Consider the following 24658-nt stretch of genomic DNA (forward strand, 5'->3'; position numbering starts at 1 on the left):
TTCTCCCAGTTGTCCATTTTATTGGCATATAGTTGCTTGTAGTAATGTCTCATGATCCTTTGTATTTCTGTGGTGTCTAATAGTGTCAAATCTATTGATCTGAGTCTTCTACCATTTTTTCTTGATGAGTTGGCTAACAGTTTATCAATTTTATTTATCTTCTCAATGAACCAGCTTTTATTTATTTTTGCTATTGTTTCCTTCATTTCTTTTTCATTTACTTCTGATCTGATCTTTATGATTTCTTTCCTTCTGCTACCTTTGGGGGGTTTTTGTTCTTCCTTCTCTAATTGCTTTAGGTGTAAGTTTAGGTTGTTTATTTGAGCTGTTTCTGTTTCTTGAAGTAGGAATGTATTGCTATAAACTACCCTCTTAGAACTGCTTTTGCTGCATCCCATAGGTTTTGGGTCATTGTGTTTTCACTGTCATTTGTTTCTATATATTTTTAGATTTCCTCTTTAATTTCTTCAGTGATCTCTTGGTTATTTAGTAGCATATTGGTTAGCCTCCATGTATTTGTAGTTTTTACAGTTTTTTCCCTGTGATTGATATCTAGTCTCATAGCTTGTGGTCAGAAAAGATACTTGATATGATTTCAATTTTCTTAAATTTACCAAGCCTTGATTTGTGACCCAAGATATGATCTATCCTGGAGAAGGTTCTATGAGCACTTGAGAAGAAAGTGTATTCTGTTGTTTTTGGATGGAATGTCCTATAAATATCAATTAAGTCCAGCTTGTTTAATGTATCATTTAAAGCTTGTGTTTCCTTATTTATTTTCATTTTGGATGATCTGTCCATTGGTGAAAGTGGGGCGTTAAAGTCCCCTACTATGATTGTGTTAGTGTCAATTTCCCCTTTATGGCTGTTAGCATTTGCATGTATTGAGGTGCCTCTGTGTTGGGTGCATAAATATTTAAAATTGTTATATCATCTGCTTGGATTGATCCATTGATCATTATGTAGTGTCCTTCCATTCTTCTCTTGTAATAGTTTTTATTTTACAGTGTATCTTATCTAATTTGAGTATTGTACTTCAGCTTTGTTTTTATTCCCATATGCATGGAATAACTTTTTCCATCCCCTGACTTTCAGTCTATATGTGTCCCTAGGTCTGAAGTGGGTCTCTTGTAGATAGCATATATACGGGTCTTGCTTTTGCATCCATTCAGCCAGTCTGTGTCTTTTGGTTGGAGCATTTAATCCATTTACATTTAAGGTAGTTATTGATATATTTGTTCCTCTTACCATTTTGTTCATTGTTCTGGGTTTGTTATTGTAGATCTTTTCCTTCTCTTGTGTCTCCTGCCTAGAGAAATTCCTTTAGCAGTTGTTGTAAAGCTGGTTTGGTGGTGATGAATTCTCTTAGCTTTTGCTTGTCTGTAAAGGTTTTAATTTCTCCATTAAATCTGAATGAGATCTTTGCTGGGTAGAGTAATGTTGGTTGTAGTTTTTTCCCATTCATCACCTTACGTATTTCCTGCCAGTCCCTTCTGGCTTGCAGAGTTTCTGCTTAAAGATCAGCTGTTTAACCTTATGGGGATTCCCTTGTACATTATTTGTTGCTTTTCCCTGGCTGATTTTAATATTTTTCTTTGTACTTAATTTTTGATAGTTTGATTAATATGTGTCTTGGCATGTTTCTCCTTGGATTTATCCTGTACGGGACTCTCTGTGCTTCTTGGACTTGATTGACTATTTCCTTTCCCATATTAGGGAACTTTTCAACTATAATCTCTTCAAATATTTTCTCAGTCCCTTTCTTTTTCTCTTCTTCTTCTGGGACCCCTATAATTCAAACGTTTGTGCATTTAATGTTGTCCCAGAGGTCTCTGAGACTGTCCTCAATTCTTTTTCTTTTTTCTGCCCTGCAGTAGTTATTTCCACTCTTTTATCTTCCAGGTCACTTATCCATTCTTCTGCCTCAGTTATTCTGCTATTGATTCCTTCTAGCGAATTTTTAATTTCATTTATTGTGGTGTTCATCATTATTTGCTCTTTAGTTTTTCTAGGTCCTTGTTAAACAGTTCTTGTATTTTTTCCATTCTATTTCCAGGATTTTGGATCATCTTTACTATCATTATTGTGAATTTTTTTCAGGTAGACTGTCTATTTCCTCTTCACTTGTTTGGTCTGGTAGGTTTTTACCTTGCTTCTTCATCTGTTGTGTATTTCTGTCTTCTCATTTTGCTTAACTTACTGTGTCTGCGGTCTCCTTTTGCAGTCTGCAAGCTCGTAGTTCCTGTTGTTTTTGGTGTCCGCCCCAGTGGGTAAGGTTGGTTCAGTAGGTTTTGTAGGCTTCCTTGTTGAGGGGACTGGTGCCTGTGTTCTGGTGGATGAGGCTGGATCTTGTCTTTCTGGTGGGCAGGACCACGTCTGGAAGTGTGATTTGGGGTGTCTGTGACCTTATTATGATTTTAGGTAGCCTCTCTGCTAATGGGTGGGGTTGTGTTCCTGTGTTTCTAGTTGTTTGACATAGGGTGTCCAACACTATAGCTTCCTGGTCGTTGATTGGAGCTGAGTCTTAGCATTGAGAAGGAGATCTCTGGGAGATCTTTTGCCATGTAATATTATTTGGGGCCAGGAGGTGTCTGGTGGGCCAATGTCTTGAACTTGGCTCTCCCACCTCAGAGGCTCATGCCTGACACACGGCCAGACACCAAGACCCTGTTAGCCACATGGCCTTAGCTTCTTCCTGAAGCAGACGCATTTTCGTAAATATTTCAAGGTATCCAGAAGAAAGTGCTAGTCTTGTATGGACTAAGCCCATGGATCTCAGCAACCTCAGCAGACACCTTTTTTTCTTTTCTGATTAAGTCCAGAACTTTCAGCTTTTAACTCAAAGGAAGCACTTTATGTGGCGTGTCCGAATTGCCAGCTTCACTCCTCTTGCTTTGGGGTCATTATTAAGTAAAATAAGGGTCACTTGAGCACAAGCCCTGTGACACCCCGGTCGGTCCGATAACGCAGACGGCCACCAAGTGACTCACAGGTGGGCGGGACGCCTTACAACTGAGTATATTCTTAAATCCCTCATGTAATGGTTGCAAAGATTATAGAAGATAATGCATGCAATTCTTAGCCAGGTGGTTGGCTCATAGTAAGTGTGCCAAATTGTAACTTATAATGTATGTAACATAAAAATAAAGAAAATATTGTGGCCAAAATATACATTGTAAAATTAAAAATCATAGGTTTTTCATATATTTACCATTGTCTAGCATAAGTATATATTGAGTTTTCACTGTGAAAGCCAGTGGGTGCTGTTTTACCCTGGTTTTGCTTGTATGTTCTAAGATATATTTACCTTATATTTCATTTCCATTGTTTTTTTTATGAACATTAATATGAGTAAATGGAAAGTCTATGTTATTCTTGTTTTTGGGAACCAACCCATTGACTTAGAGCGTGAACACTTGGTATGACCAAATTGATGCAAAGCTCTAAAGAGTGTAAGAAAACATCTGTCCCTGTTTTTCCTCTGAAGCAATATCCTACCCAGAATGACAAATAATGAACCAATTTTATCTTCACAAAATAGGTGTAAGTGTTGTTAAAATGATATGTTAAAGTACATGTCCACTGTATTCTTCTGAAAGTTACTTTAGATTTTAACTTGAGAACTAATAAGTTTCTTGTCTTTAGTATTCATTTCTCATATTCAAAATAAAGAGAAATGATTCCTGATTTAATACAACAGAAGATGGCCATTTGTCACCTTAAAGTTGGCCATTTGTCACCTTAAAGTTTCAGTATTTTCCATTTGCTTTAAATGAGTGTCCATAAGATAATTTACAAAGATGCATGTAATTTTGGAAATATACTCATATTACTGAAAATATTAGATTAAAATATCATTCGTAATTCATGTGATAGAGATAGAGATGTTATACCCTCATTTAAAAGTTATTTTTTGAGAAAGATATAACCGTGGAAATGAATTACTCATATGTGCTGTGTTTGGTGATTGTGTTTAAATGATTCAACACTGTAAATTGAATTAAACTGTAAGATTGTCTTAAATTATTTATTGGACATTTATTTAGATATGAATAAGCTTTTAACTTAAAATGTTTTCTAAATATTCACAGTGTAATAGTCTTGCTGCCAACTACTTTCTTAAGGACATTACTTCTCTGTCTCTAATTTAGAAAATGTATATAGATATCCTAGTAAATTCCAACTTTCTTTGAAAGTCATTAATCAAAGGGCACATGGACAGCACTTGTTAATATAATAGTCTCTAAAGTAGCAAAGATGAATTGAGACAAAAGATCTATTTCTGACAACTACGGACTAACTTGAATCTCAATCTAGTACTTTAAGAAAAGTTCATCTTTCAGAGTTTCATAAGAATATTAAACATTTTTTTTAGTTTAATCTTTTAGCCACCTTGAGACAGAAACAGCTGTCCAATTTCAGACTTTATAGATTTCCTGAATATAATTTAATTAATAAGATGTGACATCACCGTAGTAAGAAAATATGTTAAACACCACATTTCTTACTTGCAAAATTTATGTACATTATTTCCACAAAAGTTTTGTTAGAATTAAATGTAATAGTTTAAAACATCCAAACCTAATATAAAGTCTGATAAAAAAAATTCCATCACTCCTGTCCTATACCCTTCCATGTCTAATATAACCATCTTTTCTCAATGTTTGAACGCTTGTCAGCTGTTTTCTCTCTCTCTTTGTTGTTTTTACTGAAACATTTTATTAAATTACATATATATTACATATATATTTTACATATATATATTACATATAATTACATATATATGATGTCAGAACAAACATTTTATTAAATTACATAAATTACATACATATGAAGATTGTTCTGACATACAAAATATATATGATAGATATGATATTGACTGTGTTCACATATAAACACATATGTATTCATATTTATATATAAAACAGAAATATTCATCCAGATAAAACCTTTATAAATACATTATTTGGAACCTATCATCATTTAAGAAGTTTCTACTTGTTTTCAAGTAAAGATACTTGCTTTATTTTCTAATTTAAAGTAATTGTCAAGTATTAGTTAAGATAATGCCTGCAAAAAATGATCCCCAAATATATACTGGCTCAAATATAGTTGACAGCTTTTTTTTTTCCTCACACAGTAGAGAGGTTGTTCTTCAGTTAGTTGGCAATTTCCAATTCTAACGTTACCACTTTAAGTGGCCTGTACTTTTGCAGCGCTAATCTGTATTACATAAGTGAATGGGGAAAGAATATTACAATTTGGGAAGTTTTGGCCAGCCAGGGATGGAAGTGAGTAGATCAGTTTCCTCATATCTGTTGGCTAGGACTCAATCACATGACCACACTCTACTGCAAAGGGGCTGGGAGATGGAATATAGCTATGTGCTCTGGACTAAGAAAAACTAAGTTGAGTCTTATTTGCAGTGAAAAGGATATAAGAAATTTCATGATATTTTAAAGTAGCAAACTACTGTTAAACAAAATAGATAGCTAATGGGAAGCAGCTGCATAGCACAGGGAGATCGGCTCAGTGCTTACTGACCACGTAGAGGAGTGAGATAGGGAGGGTGGGAGGGAGACACAAGAGGGAGGAGACATGGGGATATATGTTTATGTATAGCTGATTCCCTTTGTTATAAAGCAGAAACTAACACACCATTGTAAAGCAATTATACTCCAATAAAAATGTTAAAAAAAAAAACAATAACGAAAGAAAACAAAAATGCTTCTTTACTTAGTAAGGTATTTATATATGGCGTAATAGTTTTCCTGAGTTTAAGTAGGTATCTTTATAAAGATAAAGCATAAAAAAACAAAATTATATAAATGATTTAGAGGCAGCCACTTGAAAATTAAATAAATGTTGTTAAATGAGAAAGAGAATAGCATAAGAAGATTACCACAGTAAATAAAAAAGGTAAATTAGAAGATAATAATGTAAGGGACAAGAATTGCTCTAAGGGAAAAACTACCATTGCTAGAAATACAAGCAGATAACTGGGTTGGTTGTACGAAAGGGTTCTGAAAACAAACAAGTTTACATGAAGCGTGGTTCCAAAAAGGGGCAGAGCAACCCCAGATAGTTGTGCTTCTTGCACACCATACAAAGACATCTGGTTGCGGTGCAAATGGGGTCCGAAATCCTAACTAGTCTATGCTGACTAACGCTGTATTCAGGGAAAAACTAAGTCAGCTGGGAGGAAAGGGAGGGAGCATTTTCTTCACAAAATTATCCCTTCTCTCCTGAACTACTGGAAGGGTAGATGTGGTGGAAACTTTTCTGATTTATCTGCCTATAGCAGGCATCTCTTTTAAATTTGCTGAAAGGTCCATATAGGCTAGTGGAGACCTTAAGTAGGGTAGGGAAGAAGGATGAAGAAAGGGTCTGTAAAGTTTCCAGGTGGATGTGGTATCCCAGGGGAAGTTCAGGATTTGCATATTTTGTCCTCTGAGCTTGCATTTCTTCTCATGTAAAATGAGAGTTGAACTAGAGTTTTATTTTCCTTTTTTAGTGCTAAGCAATTATGATTTTTAAAAATATATGTGTAAAATATAGAGAAATATATAATATGTACATATATATATATACCCCATTATATCTTTCTACAACTTAGAGTCAAGTATTTTGCTGTATGTTAATGGTCAAAGATAAAATATTCACTTAATTGTAGAATCTTTTATTTTCAAACTTTTGAGTCTTACATTTTAACATTGATGGTCCAAGTCTGAGGAAAATTTAATTGTTCTGACATAGAGATATATTTTTATCTTATAACTTTTTTGCAAGGTCACAGGATAAAAGTTAGTTATTTAAGATTACTTGGTTCAAAATTTACTTGGAGGAGTCAAAACTTTATTTTCTCATTTGATAAATGAAAACAGTGTGTTAATGTATGAGTTAACCCTGCAACAACCAGAGACATTTTTAAGTTTTGATCAAGCAACCATTAGTAAAGTCTCCTCAGACTTGTTAAAAATCTAATTTATTTATACCCAATGACTCAGGGAAGAAGAAACCAGTGCTAGGACCAATGTCCCAGGATGTTGAAGAGCTGGTTTTACAAGTTTATTTAACACTGTTGTTTGTTGTATAGAAGGAAATTTTATTTTAATGTCACTTTAGCTGCAGAATAATACGGATGAAAGCTTGGTCCTGAAATAAAGGATAATCATTTATGATAAACTCATAGATTTGAAAACTATGCAAACAAATTAAATAAATGATTCAGTGTTTTATTATACTTATGTTTTCTTTACTTTCCATTTCCCAATAAAGAGTTAAAGGGAAAAAACAAAGCAAAACCTATATTCAAGTTGAGCATTCTTTGTAAGATTATTTGTTTGGTATAAAAGACAAATGGGGGCTCCCTGGTGGCGCAGTGGTTAAGACTCCTCCTGCCAATGCAGGGGACACACCTTCGAGCCCTGGTCCGGGAAGATCCCACATGCCGCGGAGCAACGAAGCCCGTGCGCCACAACTACTGAGCCTGCGCTCTAGAGCCCGCAAGCCACAACTACTGAAGCCTGTGGGCCTGGAGCCCGTGCTCCGCAGCCAGAGAAGCCACCGTGGTGAGAAGCCCGCACACCTGAAGGAAGCGCGGCCCCGGCTCGCCACAACTAGAGAAAGCCTGCGCGCAGCAACAAAGGCCCAACGCAGCCAAAATTAATTAAAAAAGAAAAAGACAAGTGGTGTGAGTCTGTACAACATATGCAGTATAAAAACTGAACATTAGTTATATTTCCAAGAATAGCAAAACATAGAACATATTTCTGAAAAGTTACAAATACTGTCTTTTCCCCCACAACTTTAGTTTAAATGCACATATTCTCCCCACTCCCATGACCAAAACACAAAAAATTTAAATAGCATATCAACTTTTCAAGCTAGTTCCAAGGTCTCTAATTCCATTAAACTCCCTCCTAGGAGAGGAGTTGTGAGTTTTATGCTTGTGTGTGGGTTAATGCATTTTTGACATTTTCATGTAACTTCCCTGTGATGGTTAATTTTATGTGTCAGTTTGACTGAGCTTAATGATGCTCAGATAGCTTGTAAAACATTATATCCAAGTGTGTCTGAGAGGGTACTTCCAGAAGCGATTAACCTTTGAATGTATAGAATGAGTGAAAAATGTCACCCTTACCAATGTGGGTAGGCATCATCCAATCCATTGAGGGCCCAGAGAGAACAAGAAGACAGAGGAAGGGTGAATTTGCTCTTTCTGCCTAAGCTGGGACATACACATTCTACTGTCCTCAGGCATTCATGCTCTTGGTTTGGGGACCTTTGGACTCAAGCTGGGATTTATACCATCAATTCCCCTGGTTCTCAGGCCTTTAGACTAAGACAGAATTATACTCCCAGATTTCCAGGTTCTCCAGCTGGCAGACAGCAGACTATGGGACTTCTCAGCCTCTATAATAGTGTGAAACGATTACTATTATACATATTATATATTTTATATATATTTAACATTATATATATTTTATTTAATATCTTACATAAATGCATATATTTTATTATATATATTTGTCTAATATATCCTATTTCCAATATATAAAATTTGTGTATATGTTTGTATATATTTATTCAGTATTCTACTGAGTCTGTTTTCTCTGGAGAACCCTAACTAATACACAGTTTCTCTGACTCTTGAAAAAAAACTAAAATCAAAATGTGGATGTGTCCTATGTTTATTAGATAACTCTATGCATCAACGTATTGTAAGGGTGTGGTTGTCTTTCTCCAATAAGGATATTTTTATATAGATTCCAGGAATATGATTTTCATTTATAATCATACAAGCATTTATTTTAGTTGCTTCATTTATTGAGTAAACAATAACTGAATGCCTATTAAATGAAAAGATGATATAACCAAGCGGTTAGGTATGCTGACTTTGGAGTCAGATTCTTTGGCTACCACATCCACAATTTACTATTTCTGTGATTATGGACAAATATATTTTCTTCTTTAAGTTACAATTTTCACATCTGCAACATGGAGATAATATAATATCTACCTCATTGGATTGTAAGGATTAAACAAAATAATGATTTGCAGTTTTTAGGCCAATGGCACACTATTAATACTAGATGGTCTTGTTCTTCTCATTTTAAGTTCTTATTATATGTTGGGTATCATACTAAGTCCTGGATATATACAGGAATAAGGCACAGTTCTTACCCTTAGAGGTACCCACCTAGTGGATAAGACTGAACATAAATCCATAGTTGCATCGTGGTATTGTAAATGAGAGAGGTAAACACAAAGTTTTATGGAAATACAGTGGGGGGTCAAGTGAAATTGAGTTGATGGTGGTATGAGAAAAAATAATTTATTTATTCCTTGACTACAAATAAATTATTTCTGACTTAGGAATGACACATCCCTTTAAAATTAAATGCCTGAAATATATTTATCAAAAACTTTTACATTTCTTATTACAGTATTGGGGCTCAAGGTGGGCTGCCCCCAAATATGTCACAATGGTGTATTGACTATTTTGTATTAAAGTTACTTAAGAAACAACCAGAGCAAGACCCTCCTTTCTGTCTTCCTGAAAGCAGGAAATGTATCTCCCATGTTAAAAGTTCACTCCTTGCATCTGTAGGTAGAGGACATCCTTACTGACAGAGATAGGGAATTTGGATGAGAAGCCTATATAAAACTTCATTACTTTAATTTAGTATCTCAAACTCAAACTCTGTTTAAATTCTTCATGAATTGTGAACCCAAAACCTAAATTTCTTTGTACTTTCCATTCCTTTCAAATGTATTGTTTCTTTGTCTAAAAAGTGTAAAAGCTGCTTGCTTTGGCCACTTCTTACTACTTAGGTCCTATTTCTCTGAGACACAGTCCACATAAATTAAAATTTGTTTACTTTACTTCTGTTAATTTGTGTAAATTTTATTATTAGTCTAATTACAAGAACTCAGTAATTGCAATGTGAATCATTAATTCCAGCCAACCATTTTTTTCACTTTTAATATGTATATTTTATATGTATATACATTCTAGTTCTCACTTATTTAACATGAGTTTATGTATTAATAACTTTAAATATTCAAGTTTTTCTTTCCTGTTATTACCTTGACAGTATGTTTTTTCAGGACCTATTATTTCCCCTAATGTCTTTACATTAATCTTAGCTAATGAAAGGTACTTTGTAGCAAGTTATTAGAGAAAAATATGGGCTTTAGAATTAGATAGACATAGACTTGAATCCTGGCTCTCTAATTTTTTTTTTCTTATTAGACAATGACCTAATTGTCCAAACTCTCTGAGCCTGTTTTATTATCTGTAACAGAGAAATGGTGTTACCGCATAGGCCTGCTGTGGATATTAAATGAAATAATAAATTCAGAAAAATAAATTTTAGTACCTTGTAGATGATAAACTTGTAAGACATTAGCTCTCCCAATTTTCCTTCTCTTCAGTGGAAATTTACTGTATTTTGATTTAGGACCAAAATAATGGAGTTATCTTTAAACTTTTTCTTTCTCTTATATATTCAGTCACATATCAAAATTATTGATATTTTCTTAAATCTGACTATTTTCACAATGCCCTTTTTTTTCCCATTGCTTCCACTATGATTAAATTCTTTATGGAGACAATAGCAAAACTCTCTACCTTTATGTCTTATTTCTCTAAAGTCCTATTTCCTACATTATCTTTCTACTGGGTACCACCATCAATTAAACTTCGTTAAACATTGCTTTTTATCATTCGCTTTTTTCTTTTTTTTTTTTTTGCTGTACGCAGGCCTCTCACTGTTGTGGCCTCTCCCGTTGTGGAGCACAGGCTCCAGATGCACAGGCTCAGCGGCCATGGCTCATGGGCCCAGCCGCTCCGCGGCATGTGGGATCTTCCCGGACCAGGGCACGAACCCGTGTCCCCTGCATCGGCAGGCAGACTCTCAACCACTGCGCCACCAGGGAAGCCCTATCATTCGCTTTTTGATCAATGACCCTCAATGGCTTCCTGGGTCCTAATGCTTCAATGCCTAATTATACTATATGCTGAAGATTCTGACTTTGTGGTACCTGGTCAGTGTTATTTCCAATAGATACAACATCTATCATTGTCTTTTCTTGTCAAATGGTTTTTCCAACCCACATTCAGTTCCCATACCTTTGTCTGGGATTTAGCCCAAAACTTCCTTGCAGACTTTCCAACAACCTAGGAGTAACATAAGGGAATAGGAGGCAAACAGTAAGAACAGATTCCTCTTTTGCTATGGTTACTCTGTCTCCTACAAATGATCAAGCATATCCTGGCTTTTGTCTTCATTCAAGCTGCTGTTCAGTTCTGAAATTACCACTCTACCTTCTGTCTTTTACTTCATTCAAAACAAACTAACCAAAATGCTAGGCTTTTTCTGGATTTTGACAGTTTGCAGTTTATACTATAGAAATTAGAATATAGCAATGACATATAATCATTTCAGTCATCTAAGTATTTTCAATCCTTTATTGTTTTTAGTTTATCCAATAACCTATGTTGGATGAGGCTGCATAGAGAATACCTCGGACCTGTTCTCAGGCCTTGACCAGTAAACAAGCTCAGAGCTCTTATAATTCTTTCCCAAGAACTTGCTCTGGGAGTCTAGTCTTCTTACTCAATCTCTTAAGGTTTATCTCTCCTTAGCAGTAGCTCCTATTCTTTTTCTTGGTGGACCCCTGAGTAGACATACTGGTCTTGGATTTATAAGTAGCATATAATCACTCTATAAAACAAACAAGAGCTACAAACATATTATAGTTTCAAAATATATCTCTATATTGTTGTCTTTACTTCTAAAATCTGTCCACTATGGTGACTAGGAATCCCCTCGAGCATCTGCTGACATTTTCATCCATTCCTATAAGAAATAATTTTGGTCACATACTATGTATCAAATTCTTGGTTCTCATCAATTAATAAAGATTTCTGATTTCATGTAATTTTCACAATAGTAGGGAGTTGGGGAAGGTGAGGAAGCCAGACAACAGTATGGCTGAGCTCACCACTCACCTTGGCAAAGATCTGAGTTTTCACCTCTACAATGGCTCCTCTTCCCAGCCAGAGATGGAGTAAAAGTCCATATTGCTATACAAGAGTTATCTGTGTCTCTCAAGCATCCTAGAGATCTTCACTCACATACTGTCCTGCACAGGAGTGCCCAGTAGACATTCAAAAACAAACAGAACTTTAATAACATGTACACCTCCTGTATACATGGGGAAGATCCAGTAAAATTGAGTAACTTGAACAAAAAGGCCCAAGCCATCACATTAAATACCGCTTCCAGCTAAAGACAAAAGAAGATGTGGAGGTGGGGATGAAGGCAGTTATGGGAGGTTGTCAGGCAAAGCACAGTAAACAAGGGTGTCATTGTTCTGCATGTTTAAGTCCTTGCCTTCTCCAGTGATAAGAGTTTCTACTGATTTAGACATCCCCTTCTTCTTGGTACAGAGAGGAAGACATACTTAAAGATGGAGATTTCCCCCATAAATGTAAAGGTCTCTTACAAAAGGTTAACTAACTTCTATACCTTTTCAGAGCTTCTCCTGTGCCTGCAGTTTATTAAAAATAACCAGCCCAGGCTTCCCTGGTGGCACAGTGGTTGAGAGTCCGCCTGTTGATGCAGGGGACACGGGTTCGTGCCGCGGTCCGGGAGGATCCCACATGCCGCGGAGCGGCTGGACCCGTGAGCCATGGCCGCTGAGGCTGCGTGTCCGGAGCCTGTGCTCCTGTGCTCCGCAACGGGAGAGGCCACGACAGTGAGAGGCCCGCGTACCGCCAAAAATAAAAATAAATAAAAAAAATAACCAGCCCAAGATAATCCTTATGCCAAAGAGGCATATTTTAGGGCAGGAGTCCCCAACCCCCAGGCCGCAGACCACTACTGGCCTGCAGCCTGTTAGGAACTGGGCCACACAGCCGGAGATGAGTGGCGGGAGAGCGAGTGAAGCTTCATCTGCTGCTCCCCACTGCTCCCCATCGCCTGCATTACTGCCTGAACCACCCACCCTCCCGCCCCCCTGTCCGTGGAAAAATTGTCTTCCACGAAACCAGTCCCTGGTGCCAAAAAGGTTGGGGACCACTGCTTTAGGGTGACAAATTCTGCTTCCCTTCTGGGTGGATTTGTTCAAAATGTGTTTTTGTACCAGGATGTTTTACACTTTTCAGGAAGGAAAATAAACAATTTCTTCCATGTTTTGTTATTGGGCTAATTAATTTTGCAGCAGTAATAACTGCAAATTCTTTAGCTCTCAATGTCCAGTTACTGTAGTCTTTATGTTCTTCACCAGTATTGAGCTCTGTTTAACACAAAACAAAACGCTGTTCAATTTGCAAATAAATATTTCTAGAACACAATTTGGTAGAATATTTTGAGCAAGAAATTTGCATGAAGCAGCTATGGCTGCTTTAAATAAAGCCAGTGGGAAAGTTTTTCCTTTATTCTTCAAAAACATTAACTTTAAGAAAATATATTCAATTGTAAATCAACTGTACTCCAATAAAAATTTAAAAAGTATATATATTCTAATATAAGACTGTTGCCTCTGAAGGTGTTCAATCTATGAGACTTTAAATCTATCATAGTGAAGTATTTTTATTTTTTAGTTTCCTCCAACATGGGGGATATACAAACTGATGAATGATCATTCTACCATTTTTAATTTTTAAAGAAAAATATATTCTGCAGAGAAAATATGGATAAGGAAGATCAACCAAATCACAAGTATAAAGTGCTTTTGTTTCTTTTTTATAGCTATTTCTGTAGTTGAAATTTAAATATATATATATATATATATATATATATATATAGTAAAGCTATCCTAATACATAAAATTAAGATAAACATAAAATGATTTTTTGGAAATGATTTCCATATTTAATTTTGAAGGGCAACAGAATTGTTACCCTAAAATATGTCTCTTTGGAAAATGGATTATTTTAGGCTGCTATTTTAAGAAATAGCAAACATAGGAAAAGTTTTAAAAACTGAGTAGAAGTTATATGAAAGGAAAATCAACATGGAGTCAGAATTGCTAAGAGAGCTCTCGAAAATGGAGCAGGGAGGCCATGGAAGAAGTATTGAATATGACTTATGCACATTTCTGCCCAGATGGAATCTAAACTTTGACCACTTATTGTCTTAATATGGGCATCCAGAACATCTGCACAATGTTCCAGAAACTTAGGATACTCATTGAACCCTTACCCTACATAACTCGCAACAGACTGTCCCTTAAGAATAAATATTTCCTTTTTGCTTCAGAGCCAATCATAATTCTTGCAAGGCAACTTTAACACCATCGAAGCTTTGACCTTTATAAGCCCCTTACTCTTTCTTTTTCCTGGAACACACCTTCAGTTTTACCTAAATCTGTGTTTCCTGAATTGCAGTTCCTAAGACCTCAAATAAATCTCTTTGTCCTTTCCAGCCTCCATACTGATTATTGTTCAACATTACATGGCATTAGAAGTGGGATCTGAAGTGACTCACCTCTACCTCTAATGAAGGTAAGGCACCTGTAGGAGTCCCTTGTACTCTCTTGTCTCCTCATTGGCCTTGGATTATGGAGGTAAGTCCTCTCGGTTCAGAACCTCCCATTTTGGTTGAGGTTCTGAGCCTTTATTTAGATGTCCTCTGTTGCCGGCTTTATCTGGGAAGGGAATCCTTCATCTTGATGAGTATTCAGTTATGTGGTGTTCACTTTTTAAAGGCTCTGCCACTTTTTAAAGGCTCTGGAGTACTGTCCAGAACTCCAGTTCATTTTATGTTTAAAACGTACATACCTTCCTCTTGTAAATTTCTGTTGCATTGGACTAAAGTCACCCGAGATGATTTGAAACTCTGTTGATCCACTTGGGGCTCATTTGACATTCCTGTGTCAATTAATACATCTGCTTATAGGAGAGCTTATGGCTAGAGAATGAATGGAAGCTGTTGATTGAAAAGGTCCTCCTGATGATTTTTTCTAGAATAGGCATAATGAGGCAAGCAGATCTCAAAAGCTGGCTGAAGAGCTCCACAAATTCCCCTTCTGTTTCCTAAATATACTGACTGGTGTGTTATTCAACAGTGCATCCAATGGCCTGATGAAAATATCTATGACTATAATGGCCATTTTAAATAAAACATTGAGGACCTGACAGATAAAACTGCCAGTTTATTTAACTCTGCCTTTATGGCAGGATTACAAGATGACTTAAGTGCCTTAGTTAAACAATATTCCTTAACATGGATTACTCTGAGACCCTGCAAATTGGCTACTCTAGCTGAACACTCTTTCGGACTCTTGCCCAGAAATCTGAACAGAAAACTACCAGAGCCATGGATTCTCAGATCCAAATGGCTCAGTTTACAAATCTTCAAATGAAACAATTGTCCAGTCCCCTCCATCAGTAGAGCTCACGAATGGAATAATTAAAATTCAGCTAGCAAAATTAGTTGAGTCATTTTAGCTGCCTTGGTGAAAGCACTGTCTTTAATTCTGTGTGTCTAAAATCTTCTCCCTCAGGAAGAAATAGACTGTCTCCATTCCCTACTGTGTGCAGGCTTTTGTGCAGGCTTGTTGATTTCCTGTGGTTTTTCTTTAGATGTACCTTGTTCACACAGTTTGTTTGTGAGATTACTGAAGGGGAGGCTAGGGAAGAGATCTGGTCACCTGTTAATTACTTATTCTTCATTTCTACTTCTTTGGCAAGGTATTGTGTGATCAAAAGATTTGAAAGGTGTGCTAGAGCCGGAGATGAGTAGAGTATGGGGGTGCCTGGTTTAACTTTAGTGACAAGAGAAAGGGGCCTCAGGCAGAGAGCTCTTTCTTGCCAAAAGCTGCTTACAGATATACTGGTGGAAAGTCTTACATGTTGTGGAAATTACTGTTAGTAATTACTGATCTACAAAAGTATACTTGTTCCTTTCTGAGATAAAAAATTTACACTTAACTGACAGAAAGCATAACTAAAATATTATATTATACCCGTGTGCTTAGTGATAAGATTGAAATATCTCATAATTTAAAAAATGAAAAAGAAAGTAGAGAGACAACAAGACCAGTGAAAAATTGACAATGAAAATTTTTATTCAGAGGAGCTAACGCTATTATTGGAATTGGGCTTTTAATCTGATTGAGCTTTTTGACAGCCTGTATAAAAAAGAACACATGAATTACAGCATTCTCATTATTGAGAAGGCAGAAGCATGGCAGTGTATAAAATTAGATAGAATTTATCCAACACTAAATTCTATAGGTATGCCAAATATACATTGTGGCAGGAGGACAAATGGCTGAGGATTAAAATTCATATTTTACCTAGGCCAAAACTGAAGCCAAAGAGCATCATCATAGAATGAACTTTTGGGAACAGAGAAAAAAATTGAAAATTTTCTCAACTAAAGAAAATTGATCATAGATGTTGTACATCCTTTTGCAATTTTTTTCTTCTTGTCATATTTTGAGGTAGCAAAATATATAGTGGACTCAGAAATAAAGTTGGCTCAGCTGCATTTCCAGCAGCCAGGATTAAAGTTGTTCATTCCTGAAGAGGAATATGGGAATTATATACAAGTGTCTACACCTGTAAACCTTTTGAGCCATTGAAATCTACTTCTTTAAGTAAGTTGTGAAAACAACTCCTCCAAGATTCCAGTGGGCCGCCTTTCCTGGGAGAAACTTAGAAGATAAAGGTTAGAGAAACTGCAGGCCCTTTCACTGTAGTTGGGTTGGACATAAAAATGACAATGAAGTAATGTCATTCTACTGTATACTCAGCTAGTCTGGCACCTCTGGTGGTTCTGTGGCTTATGTGTCACAGAGTCATCTATTAGAGACCCAAACTCCTTATCACCATGGCTTTTTTCAAGTCATGCTTACTTCTCTTGTAATTTACCATAACAAGTGAGCTAGGGCATACCAGAATGCATCCAAGTGAATCCACTGGGTGCCAATACACATTCTTCCCAGCCTATAGTGTTTAACAGTGTCCCTACCTTCCTGCCAAGAGAACAATTCTTGTCTTGCCTCCTGGTTTGCTGGCATAAGAACCCCGAAGTGTTGAAGCTGCACTGTAGCTTATAGTTCATTAGGTCTCTTGTTTTCCTCCTGGAAAAAGTATTTCCTTTTTGGAAAATAGGACTTTGAAACCTACAGGACCCAGAGGTGCAGTTTGAAACCTACAGGACCCAGAGGTGCAGGAACAGAAAGAATAAATTCCCCAAATAATTCAATGAGATTGAGGGTAAGTGGGGCTACTCCTGCTTCCACCCTTGGTTTCTATACTGCATATTCTATTTATTGGAGATACGGCACTACATAAAATTTAAGTTGATTTAAGTTGTTAACTGAATCCTTAAGAATAGCAAAGCACCCTAACCAAGTATTGACTCCAACCTGATGCTTTAGCTTTGCCTCCAAAAGGCATTTTGATAAATTTTTAACATTGGCAGACTCTAGGTTTTCAAATATGTGATATGAGCAGTAAATCCCATGATCATATGCCTACTCCTGCATATTCCTTGTTATTTTTTGTGGGTCCTGTGGTTTGATATGATGCTATATGGGATCTCATACTGATGGATCAAACATCATCTAAGCCCTCAGATGGTGGTTCTGGTTGATATTGAAGTCAAACACATACTTGGATTGTGTGTGTCTCTCTGTCAGAATGAACTCTAGCCTCTTCCAGGGTAGACAGGGTCAAGTGAAGTCAGTTTACCATCAAGTGTACAGTTGATTTATTTGAGGGATCACACTGTATTAGAAACTTAGTTTTGGTTCTGTGGCTGGCAATAGTAACAACAATAGCTAAAGCCACCTTCATAACTAGGGATCCATGCAGTTGGGCCTATCCATAGCCTCCATACCAGCAACCACAGTTATTCCATAAATGTGCTAATTGTATCAGTTTTGGGTGGTTGATGAAAGAAAGCGATTGGATTTCAACAGGCCAAATAATTGTGTCCACCTGTTTTTTAGTGTTGCTTCTGTGAGGATCTCCCTACTGAACATCACCCTGTGACACAAAGATCCTCATATTTAATATTTTAATTATGTTACCAGAAATGTGTAAAAACAACAAACACATAAAGCCACATCATATGATCTTTTCCCCCATATTGCTATTATTCAAAAGAACAGGCAGTTAAAGGAGTAATGAGAATAACTTCTACTAGATGATTTTCTTCCTATAGTCTAGTTGCTAAATTTTTTTTTTTTTTTGCATTATGCGGGCCTCTCACTGTTGTGGGCCTCTCACTGTTGTGGGCTCTCCCGTTGCGGAGCACATCTTCAGATCCTGTTCATAAGGTATGAAACCTCATTAATTTAAGGCTGGTTAAAAAACAAAAAACCCCTCAAAATCTACATAGTGAATGTCAAATCAATATCAAATTTATGATCTTTGTGTGCTCTTAGCTTGTACATTTGTGAAAAGAAAAATGAATAAATCTGCTTATAAAAAAAATTTAGCGGGCTTCCCTGGTGGCGCAGTGGTTGAGAGTCCGCCTGCCGATGCAGGGGACACGGGTTCGTGCCCTGGTCCGGGAAGATCCCACCTGGCCCGTGAGCCATGGCCGCTGAGCCTGTGCGTCCAGAACCTGTGCTCCGCAACGGGAGAGGCCACAGCAGTGAGAGGCCCGCGTACCGCAAAAGAAAAAAAAAAAAACATCTTTTGCTGCAGAGTAAAGGAAAAAATGTGTTATGAAGGTTAAAAAAAGTCAACAAATTAAACAATTTTTGAAGTATACATTATTTTCATTTTAAAAAGTCAATTGAAAGTATGATGAAGACAACAAAACTTTTTGTAAGTGTTGTTAATATAAACTGTCTTTTTCAGATAGATGTGTTTTTAACAGTTAAGTCTTGCCCTTTTTGGCATTCAAGTTAAACCTGGAAAGGCATGTACTGTTTAAAAAAGTATAGACTGTGTTTGAAGTTGTTTCCTCTATTTTCAATCTATATAGTTTTGAAATTATGAGTTGCTGCAACTCATATTAAAATGCTACATGAATCAAAGTTGTGAATATAGCGTTTTATCTTTTAGATATTGAATATTTTAAAAACGGTTTATGACAAATAAAGGACACAAATAAAAATCATAAATACAATAGGGATTTTACTTCAGATTTTATTTAATCAGTATGTAGTGCTTATAATGTGTGTTGGGAAGGGGAGAGGGACTGTATGGAACACAGAGCAATCAAATACACAGTCCCTGTTCTCTAAAATATTATAGTAATCTAACATAGAAAACACATTTTATTCTTTCACTTCTTTCCTTTTTTCCTTCCCTCCATTTATTTTTCCTCTTTCTAATCTTTAATTATTCCTGGAGGGTTAGCATAACTGGAATATTGGGAATATATTTCAAATTTGGACAGAGACCCACCTTGTCTGGTCAGGTCTTAGCCTGAGGACTGAGGTCCCCTCTCATCCTCAAAGGAGAAGCATGATATCCTCACAGCTTTAAATATGTGGCAGCTTTTGTGCTGGAGAACAGATGCTGTGGAAAGATAGATATTTAGAAAATGTCGAGAGATGAGAATATAGTAATGAAAAAAATAAAGTAAATGAACAGATATCCATGTTCATGAATTAGAAAGTTCATCATTTTTAAGATGTCAGTTCTCTCCAAATTGGTCTTAAATTTTACAACATCTTACTCAAAATATCAGCAGGGCTTTTAGTAGAAAATGAAAGAATGACTCTATAATTATACAGAAATACAAAGTACTTCAAGTAGCCAAAACAAAATTTTTAAAAACAAATATGCAAGGCGTATACTTTATGATAGTGAAATACAATATAAAGCTACAGTAATTAAGATTGTGAGCTAAAAGTAGATAAATATACAATGAAAAAAATAGAGTCCAATTGACCACATATACGGTCAATTAATTTTCAACAAAAGTACCTGCAGTTTGACAGGTCCCCAAGATTACCCTCAGAATTAATAATTTGTTAGAAGAACTCATAGAACTCAGTAAAGTTGTATATGCATGGTTATGATTTATTACAGTGAAAATATACAAATTAAAATCAGCAATGGGAAAAGGTACATATGGCTGGGTCCAGGAGAGTTCTAGGTGGAAGCTTCCCATTATTTTCTTCCAATGGAGTCATTTAGACAGCACTTACTTCTCCCAGAATGGAGTATTGTCAAACATAGAAGCTCACCCAAGCCATGGTGTCCAAGAATTGTACTGGGTATCAGTGAAGTATGCATGATAGAGCACCTCTATGACTGACCTTAGTCTGCAGTACCTCCAGAGGTCCAGATGGTATTACATGGCCCAAGGTTCTCATTATAAAATGCATTGTTAGCATAGACTATCAGGCATGACCCAAGGTTCCCAGGTAAGCAAAGACACTTTTATCAGGTAGAACATTCCATGAGCTTAAAGATTATCTTCTAGGAGTTGGACAAGGCCAAACCTTTTTTTTTTTGGACATGACTAATATTTACTGCACAATGCCAAGGTAATTAAATTGAGAAAAGAAAGTCTTTAAAAAAAATAATTCTAGAATTATAGATATCCATGTGGAAGAAATGAACCTTGAACTCTCACACCATACACAAAAGATAATCCCAAATCTATCAAAAACATAATATGAAGTTAAAATTATAAAATTCCTAGAAGAAAATCTATGGGAAAATTTTTTGACTTGAGTTAGGCAAATGCTTATTAGCAAACAAAATTAATAATTGTATAAGAAACATGACTGAGAACTTATTTCATTAAAAATTATCTTCATGGGACTTTCCTGGTGGCACAGTGGTTAAGAATCCACCTGCCAATGCAGGGGACATGGGTTCAATCCCTGGTCTGGGAAGATTCCACATGCCATGGAGCAACTAAGCCCATGTGCCACAACTACTGAGCCTGTGCTCTAGAGCCTGGGAGCCACAACTACTGAAGCCCGCATGCCTAGAGCCTGTGCTCCACAACAAGAGAAGCCACTACAATGAGAAGCCTGCACATCACAACGAAGAATAGCCCCTGCTTGCCACAATTAGAGAAAGCCTGTGCACAGCAATGAAGACCCAACACAGCCAAAAATAAATAAATAAATTTTAAAAAATTATCTTCAAATGTAATTGTAAAAAATGAAAAGAAAATAACTGATAGAAAATACTTACATTATGTGTATTTTACAAATTCTTTGTATCCAGAATACAGCAAATTTGCAACTCAATGAAGTTAAAAAGATAAACCCAATCAAAAAATCAAGGTTGAACATGTATTTTATAAAAGATGATTACATAAGTGAATAATAAGACAATTAGTCATTGGGAAAATGCAAATTCAAACCACAGTTGAAAAGACCAACAATACCAAAGGTTAGCAAGAATACAGAGTGACTAGATTTTCTAATATGTTATTTATGAGAGTGCAAAATCATACAACTTCTTGGGAAAAATGTTTGTTTCTTTGGGAGCTAAACATACATTGACCATAAGACCCAGCAATTCTTACATAAAAGAAACGAAAACATATATTCACAAAAATATTTTTTATAAAATATACACAAGCACTGTTATTTGTAACAACCTAATATTGGAAACAAACTACATTTCCGTCATTAGATGAATGGATACAAAAATTGAGGCATGTTCACACAGTGGAATACTACACGTCAATAGAAATAAGGCATCACAACTTGCAATGACATGATTGCATCTCAAAAACATTTTATTGTGTGAATAAAAATAGTGTGCTGAGGAAAAGAAGATGGGGTCAAAAGAGTACATACTGTGTGACATTTTTCTGTGAAGTTCTAGAACAGAGAAAGCTAGTGATAGAAAACAGATCAGTGATTATCTGATTTAGTGGAGGATGGGCAGCAAAGAAGAATGAGAGAACATTATGAGGTGATGGAAATGCTCTATACCTTGATTAGGATGGTGAATACTTGGGTATACACATTTTTTCAACTCATTGAATGGCACACCTGAAATGTGTACATTCTACTGTATCTAATTTTTTGTCAATAAAATTTATTAAAAATAATGAACAGATGATGACAAAGATGGGATCGATATAAATGAGTGTACTAATTTTAGTCTCTTAGGAAATTGTTAAATTCTTACTCCCTGATATCAGAATCTTTCTGCTTAGTCCCCTTTTTTATTGGAGTGTTCTGGGTCTACTGTATGAAGAATCAGGTATCAGAGTGAGGAATTTCTCACTCAAAAAAAAAAAAAAAATCCAGAGCCCAATTTAACAAATACCAATACCACTTTCCCTTATAAAATGTAGGATAAAAAGAAAAGAAAGAAAAATGAATGAAAGAAAGGAAGGAAAGGAGGTTAACACTTCATAATGGGATTTAGAGAGCAAATAATTTGAGGGATACCTGGATCAGAAAGGGAATTCAGTATTTGGAGTTAGGAATCTGGCATTGAGAAAATAAGTTGAGTTTCACAGCAGTGATCAAAATGAAGTAGGAAGAGGATTTACAAATTGCTGGAATTTATCCATGGCTTACTTTTATGAACTGGTGAGGAAGCTAACCATCAATGACCTGAACACATAAATGATGCTTAATGAGTTTTTTATTGCTTTTTCAAGGTTCTTAAATGATACACAATGTTCTTAGATACAGCAGTCTTTTGAAGTAAGTAAAGCAAATATTCTTCAATCATTATTAATAACTCAAACCAAAAATATGTAAAGACTAAATCCATTTCAGGATTTACATAAAGTACAAGCAAATGCAAACTGATAAAAAATGCAAACATAGAATTTGGAGAAATGCTGGTTTCATTAATTTTACATTGCCACACTGTCTTTTTAACATTCTCTCTAAAACTGCTACCGCAATCTGAAGAATAGAATGGCCAGCATTACACTATTGGCACCAGAAATAATGTTTTTGAAAATATCAGTATTGTTTTATATTGAGGTAATATTTTCCTTGAAGATTTCAACTTAATTATGGAGACAATTATTTGTATTATTTTCCCTCTAGCCAGGTATATCATTTTGAAACTGTCTATGGAGCATATACCAAATGGCTTAATTCTAGGAAAGTCATTGTGTGGAATTCTGCCTCAGTTCAAAAAAATGATTTGAAATTGCTTATTCAGATATATTAATACAATAGGAGTAAAAGTGAAATAAATAAAAAATACTTTTTAATGTAGAAAGGGAAGATTAATTGAGGGTAGAATATATACTTCAAATACATGTTATAAGATCTTGTACAGTCCTTTGGGTAGGCAAGAAATGCAGGCTTTTGTTGTTTGTTTATTTATCAGGGCAAAAAATCTGTAAAGTTTTTCTCCCATGTCATTTTGCTAGAAGTTTTATTCTTTCATATTTTACAGTTAAGACCATGATCCACCTTAATATGGTTGATTTTATATGAGGTGCCAGATTTAGATCAAGATTTTCCTCCTCCTCCTCTCCTTCCTCCTCCTCCTCTCTCTTTCTTCTTTTTTAACCTACGGATGCCCAATTTCTCCAGCACAGTTTACTGAAAAGACTATCTCTACTACATTGAGCTACTTTGTCCCTTTGTCAAAAATTAATTGATTACTTGGGCATATTTGTGTGGTAGGCATATTTATGTGGGTCTATTTCTCACATTCTGTTCATTTTTCTATTTGTCTATCTCTTTGTCAGTACCACATTCTCCTGATTACTGCAACTGTGTAATCATCTTTATTATCAGGAATCACTATTCCTCTCAATTATTCCTTCTTTTTTCAAATTTGTTCTGTCTCTTCCAGGGCTTTTCCCTTTCCATATAGATTTTAGAACAAATTTTTAATGTTTACAAAGAAGCTTGCTAATATTAGATAATAATTTTGTTAAACCTATAGTTCAATTTAGGAAGAATTAACATTTTAAGTGAGAGTCTTCTGATCCATGGATATGGTATATTTCTCCATGTACTTAGCACTTCATTGATTTCTTTCATGAGTATTTTACAATTTTTATCATATAAGTCCTGTTCCTGTCTTGTTACACCATAGATTTACACCTAGGCATTTCATTTACAATGGAACATTTGTACTTGATATTGTATTTTTAAATATTGATTTTTATTTGTTTGCTTTTGATATATAGAAATGCAATTAGATTTTGTGTGTTAACCTTGAATCCTTTGACCTTACTGACATCACTTGTCTGTTCAAGGAGGGTTTTTTTTCTTATTGCAGATTTTGTGGGTTCTTTATGTAGACAGTTATGCTGTCTGCAAATAAAAGCAGTTTTATTTGTTTCTTTTCAATCTGTATAGCTTTTGCCTTGCCTTATTAGAGTGGTCAAAACATTCGGTAATATATCAAATAAGAATGGTAAACATTCTTGCCTTTCATCTGATATTAGAGGGAAAGACTTTCAGCCTTTCACTATTGAATATGATGATAGATGTAGAATTTTGTACATATTCTTTATGAGGTTAAGGAAGTTTCTCACTATTCCTACTCTACTGGGAGTTTTTATCCTGAATGAGTGTTGAATTTTGTTGAATGCTTTTTTCTGTGTTCATTGATCGTATGATTTTTTTTTTTAAAGAATTTTAAAATGGTTGATTACCTTGATTGAGTTTTGAATTTTGAACCAGCCTTACATACCTGGAAGAAAACCCATTTGGACATGGTGTATCTTAAAAAACACATTGCTGGATTATATTTGCTCTTTTGTTAGAG

Source organism: Orcinus orca, chromosome 8, assembly GCF_937001465.1.
Source record: "Orcinus orca chromosome 8, mOrcOrc1.1, whole genome shotgun sequence".
NCBI lineage: Eukaryota > Metazoa > Chordata > Mammalia > Artiodactyla > Delphinidae > Orcinus > Orcinus orca.